Consider the following 6,366-nt stretch of genomic DNA (forward strand, 5'->3'; position numbering starts at 1 on the left):
TTCTGGCACACGTGTTGGTCAGGGACACTGGCAGCGTCCCTGAATTCCCACATAGAGCAAGAGGAGCACATCACGGGGCTGGGCTCTCCTGTCATGACCTACCCTTTTAATCAATCCAAATTAAAATAATTCAATACCACCATCAAAGTAAGCCCTACCTGGTCTCTGGAGCCCTTTGTAGGCCCGCTCTACCGCTGAAGCACCCGCCGAAGCTCTGAGGCCTTGCCTCACCTAACTCACCCAACTCTCAGCACTCTGCTGAAATCGCACTCAGTGCAAAATCGCACTTCAAAGCCTGTTTTTATAGGCCCTGAAACAAAGACTTGCTGAGCCCAGGTTAACCAGATTACTGGTTCCAACTTATTCCACGTGGATTCTAACTGAACTTCCACCCTTCCTGTTTCAGATCCACCCAGGATAACTTTCCTGCCTCTTACCTTAGTAATATCTGTTACATCTCCAGCTTTTTCCAGTTCTGATGAAGGGTCCCAGACCTGAAACGTTAACTCTGTTTCTCTCTCCATGGATGCTGCCTGGCCTGCTGAGTATTTCCAGCATTTTCTGTTGTTATTTCAGTGAATAAGTAAGCTTTGTTTCAAACACACAGTGTGTCAAATATTTGATTTCTCCATGATAAGAGAAGACAAATTGATGTTCTATTCCAGACTGTTTAATTTTCGGGCCTTTTCTTACTCTAGATTATTTCCGTTCTCATCTTGTTCGCCTTCTACCACATCAAACCCCAAGCTTGCTCCGTTTGAGTACACAACTTGTGGGTGTCATAGACTGAACTGTAGTGTCTCACTTACACTCAATTGCCATCAACTGGTCCAGGCAGCGGGTGGTCGAGGGGGTCGTTCGATTTGGACAGGTTGGGTGATTGGGCAGAAACATGGCAAATGCACTATAATGTGGATAAATGTGAGGTTATCCACTTTGGTGGCAAAAACAGGAAGGCAGATTATTATTTGAATGGCAATAGATTGAGAGAAGGGGAAGTGCAAAGAGACCTGGGTGTTCTTGTGCACCAGTCACTGAAGGTAAGCATGCAGGTGCAGCAGGCGGTTAAGAAGGCAAATGGTATGTTGGCCTTCGTAGCAAGAGGGTTCGAGTACAGGAACAAGGATGTCTTGCTACAGTTGTACAGGGCCTTGGTGAGACCGCACCTTGAGTATTGTGTGCAGTTTTGGTCACCTTACCTGAGGAAGGATGTTCTTGCCATGGAGGGAGTGCAGCGAAGATTCACCAGGCTGATACCTGGGATGGCAGGAATGACGTATGAGGAGAGATTGTGTCGATTGGGCTTATACTCACTGGAGTTTAGAAGATTGTGAGGGGATCTCATCGAAACCTATAAAATTCTGTCAGGTCTGGACAGACTAGATGCAGGAAGGATGTTTCTGATGGCCGGGGAGTCCAGAACCAGGGGTCATAGTCTAAGGATAAGGGGTAAGCCATTTAGAACTGAAATGAGGAGGAATTTCTTCACCCAGAGAGTGGTGAACCTGTGCAATTCTCTGCTGTTAAGCTGGATTAATCCCATACTGCCTTACCAATGATTCGCAAAGCATGATGGACTACTTGACATACAGTGAATGGTTTAAATGTAAAAAGCTGATACAGGACTGTGGGAATGCAATACACATAGATAAGAAAGGACGAAACAGAATGTTTATAGAACAGAGTAGAGACAGTCTCAGGGCTGAATTTTGTTGAAAGCTAAAGTGAATTTTAAACAGAACTCTGTAAAATAAACAAATGACTTGTGTAGCGTGTGATCGCCTAGTTTTCTGTATTCTCATGATGACTTGCAATTTATGAAAATGTATAAATATTGTAGCCCCGTGAGTCTAGGGGCGCACTCTAGAGGATGCTTCCTTGTGGGCAAACACAAAGGGTTTCTCAGAGTGAAGTCCAGTACCGGTGACCGGAATAAAACTTTACTTATTTTACAGTTTCTGACTTTGTGTATTACTGAGAAAGTGACAATAGACTGACCGGCGTGTTGAGTCTCCTAAAGCAGCGAACCTTAATTCCCCAAGTTTGGGGTTGATCCTCCTCACAGAAGCGAGGGGTTAACAATTCTGTCGACGAGGATGGGATTCCAAAGCACTTCGGTCCAAACCACAGTGGTCTAGGCTGACGAGTCGCTTTCGGACGACTGAGCAACTAAGTGGCCACAGGTAAGATTTTTACCTTTTTGCTCTGTCTGTTACGAAGTGACTTGGCGCATTCGCTGATGATCCTGGCCTAGTGCTGATGGAGTCCTTTAGGTAGGAATTCGGAAGATAACACTTTCTCAAAGTCAGATTACCCTAAACCGCAAAGTCAGATAAAGCATATGGTAGGTTAAAGGCCTTTGGGTGTGAGTCCCATAAAAAGGTTAAAGTCCTTTGGGTTCGTAGTCCCATAAACAGGTTAAAGGCCTTTGGGTTCGTAGTCCCGTAAACAGGTTAAAGGCCTTTGGGTTCGTAGTCCTATAAACAGGTTCAAGGCGCGTTGAACCGGTTGGATCAAGTACGTACAAAATTGGAATAAATCAAGTACGTATAAGGAAAAAATTGGAAAATGGGGGCAGGAAATATAATAATTGAACAAAATAAGAAAAAGGGGAAAAAGATGGGGGCAGGAAATAGTAAATTGACGGAGATCGGGGGGTTCGAAAACTCCGTTGGATATAATAATTGAAAAAAAAAGGGAAAAAAAATAATAAACTTAAAGCTTTACCGACATGGAAGTTATTAACATCTGTGCCGGGACAAATAAAACACAAGATTTGCTGAGTGAAAGGATCCTTAAAAAATATGCTGGAATTTCAGTTTGTGTGAAAGTGTGACTGTTTTCCTGACTATGAATGTTTAAGATGTTATAGTATTTTTGTCTGAAAAGTCTGTCTTTAAAAGAAAGATTCTGTTATGTGTGTTTTAGCTCCGCCCACTTCCCTGTGTTAAAAGCATTTTGATTTGATTTTGGAAGTTTTAAGAATGTGCGAATAAGATTATGCCCCAAGAATTGAAAAAGACCTTTGAACTACAATTTAAATTAAGCTGGTGTGTAAAAACTGAAGACCAACAGAAATACTGCATACAGTTTTGGTGTCCATACTTAAGAAAAGACATACTTGCTCTCGAGGCAGTACAAAGAAGGTTCACTCGGTTTATCCCGGGGATGAGGGGGGGGGGACATATGAGGAGAGGTTGAGTAGATTGGGACTCTACTCATTGGAGTTCAGAAGAATGAGAGGCGATCTTATTGAAACATATAAGATTGCGAAGGGGCTTGATCGGGTGGATGCGGTGAGGATGTTCCCAATGATGGGTGAAACTAGAACTAGGGGCATAATCTTAGAATAAGGGGCTGCTCTTTCAAAACTGAGATGAGGAGAAAGTTCTTCACTCAGAGGGTGGTAGGTTTGTGGAATTTGCTGCCCCAGAGAGCTGTGGAAGCTACATCATTAAATAAATTTAAAACAGAAATAGACAGTTACCTAGAAGTAAAGGGAATTAGGGGTTACGGGGAGCGGGCAGGAAGTCGGACATGAGGCTAGGTTCGAATCGGTCATGGCCCTGTGGGTGGCGGAGCGGGCCCAGGGGCCGTGTAGCCTGGTCCTGCTCCTACTTCCTGTGTTCTAATTCTGTGTTAGATCTCAGGAGATGGTTCTATTCACAAGGATTAGTGGAGACCTCGGGAACAGGCTGCCAGCTAGGAGTCCTTCAAGAGTAAATTGGGCCTGTTCCTGGCTGGGGTGGAGATCACCTTTTACAGAAGGTAAGTACTGCAGGAAATACAGGGACAGAGTGATCTCCTGGACGAGTTTCGATCGCCTAGATGGGTCGGAGAGGAATTTCCCAGATTTTTTCTCCCAAATTGGCCATTGGGTTTTTTAATCTGGTTTTTCGCATCTCCCGGGAGATCACATGGGTTCGGGTGGGATGGAGAGTGGAGGTAGATTTGAGGTTAGGATCAGATCAGCCATGATCTTATTGAATGGCGGAGCAGGCTCGAGGGGCCGATTGGCCTACTCTTGCTCCTATTTCTTATGTTCTTAAAGTTTGTTTAACAAAAGATTAAGTTTCAGTCTAAGATTTAACCTTGGAGTCGCGGTTGCTATGCTGAAATCTTCCAAAGCAGTTTGATTTGATTTGTTTAAATGTGAAAAACTAATTTTTCTCCAGTTATATTTAATGTTTTTACAGTATTTTGGAAAGGTATCTGAAGAAAGGACAATAAGAAATATGACGTAATTTACTGTTTTCTGCAAGAATGTGCTATTTTGTTTTGTTTTATCTGTTCACTGTTTTACAAAAGATAAGCTTCAGCCTTGAAGTTACAGCTGCCAATGTGCTTGGAAGAAAATTGTTTCTTTGTTAACGTGGCTTCTTGCTTTGTTTTCCAAGTTAGTTTAAAAGAAATTGACCTGGATTAAATTGGAGTTATGAGGTTAATTAATCTACTAAAACCAGACTTTCATTGTGGCCACGGTGAAATTCTGGTTGGTGTAAATTGGTGTAGTCCAAATTGAATAAGATAACTCTGCTCCGCAAGAACATCCGATAGTGACAGGTCCCTGTACAATATTTAATTGACTATGGTACTGGGAGCCCTACAGAATGCAGGACTAATGGTAAACCCTAGAAAGGTACAGGTAGGGAAGGACGAAGTAATCTATCTAGGATACATAATAACACAAGGGAAGGGACAAATGCCCGAAGACAGATGGGAGGGGCACTAGGACCAAGAGGAAAGCTAGCAGGAAGGGACCGCGCCAGAGAGGGGAGGGGGTCAAGCAGGTACTAGGGCTATTTAATTATTGCCAGAACTTTATCCCAGAATATGCAGAAATGGCCCAGCCTATACAAGATCTGATCAAAGGGGGGAAACCATCCCAGGAGCTGGTGGACTGGGGCCCCGACCATGAAACAGCTATTGATCAGTGGTGATACGTGTGCATGTGTGGATATGAATGGTGTGGGATGATGGCAACACTGGTCACAACTGAAATGAATCTAACACACCCCATTCGGGGGCCTATATCGAATTAACAGAATGAAGGAACTATGCGGAAGACTTGTGATCCTAATACAGAGCAACCCCCATGAAAAAAAACCCAGAAGTGACGCATCTCAACAGGGGCGAGTAAAGTTCAAACCCAGCATGGCCGTGGAAGGACACTACCGAGTCCAAACATCTGAATACCGGGATGACATCCTCTCCCCGATACATGGCCAACGGGGTCAGGAAGAGAAGACAGACATGGGGAAATGGATAATCTGTACGGGCGGACATTCTTAGAGACACAGTCAGAAAGCTGCTGCAGGGGCAGGCAGACACAAAGGAGCTGTGCGGGAAGGTGATGGGGCAGCAGGGAGCTTAGCCAAAGGGATTATAGTCCTGGAGGGCCATGCTGCCACCATTAATCGCCTAATCGATCGAGAATTTGATTCTGAAAGAACGGAGGTCCAAAGGGATCTCTGCCATGCTTACGGGGGATGGATGGTTGAACCTCGACCAAATACACCGAGGCGAAGTCCCAGATTGGATAAACAGTACCCACCTGTTCCACCTAGCACAACACCCAGGGTCGCTAGACGTGTGCACCTTGAAGGGAATGACTCGGGTCTTTCCCGTGACTGGTGCGTGCACAGACTCACATTCGGCCCTGGTGAGAATGGTCCTAATGATTCCGGTGATGGCAAGGGGAGAATTGGGACCATATCGCCAGGTTGAGGTAGAGAGCTTGGGACTCATCCGGGGCGAGGACTACATGCTGTACTACCCTATGGGATCAAATGGAACGGAACCATGAGAGGGGTCTCATAAACAGGGCACCACAGGGTCGGAAGCCTAACTATATGTCCACATCCAGTAGGCTGGGGAAGTGAGGATGGGTGCGGATTCAACCAATCGGTTGTGCCCTTGAAATAAGCCCATCAGAGTGCAAATGCACACACTCAGCCTACCACGAAAAGGGGGAATACTGCGTAGTCACAAATCAGTGAACATATGGCTATGATGGTCTGGAATACAACATTACTAATCCTAATTTCTGTTTTACCCCGAGGCTACCGGTCACGATCGGACAAGCGCGAATGACATACATATATGCGCGGCAAACCACTATCCTGACTGTAACAGATGATTTGAAATACGATTTGTACCAGTATGAGAGTGAATTGGCTGCACCAATACCCCAGCTGCCCAAGAATAAGAGATACCACGTTCTCAAGAAGGGGCTGCGCCAGCTGGGCAAGGACATTGAGACAGACCTTCGCTACATTCCGTGGTATATGAAACATAGAAGATAGGAGCAGGTGTAGGCCATTCGGCCCTTCGAGCCTGCTCCGCCATTCAATGTGATCATGGCTG

General features: G+C 45.1%; 1 protein-coding gene across 1 annotated transcript in view; it reads left to right on the forward strand.

Moving 5' to 3' along the window:
* Positions 1 to 6,366, forward strand: part of LOC147096528 (NACHT, LRR and PYD domains-containing protein 3-like) — a 582,546-nt gene that overhangs the window by 461,744 nt on the left and 114,436 nt on the right. The gene's annotated exons all lie outside the window — the stretch shown is intronic.

The sequence above is a fragment of the Somniosus microcephalus genome, unplaced genomic scaffold (assembly GCF_052327205.1).
Source record: "Somniosus microcephalus isolate GS21.2 unplaced genomic scaffold, FLI_Smic_1.0 unresolved_chr1, whole genome shotgun sequence".
Taxonomy (NCBI): Eukaryota; Metazoa; Chordata; class Chondrichthyes; order Squaliformes; family Somniosidae; genus Somniosus; species Somniosus microcephalus.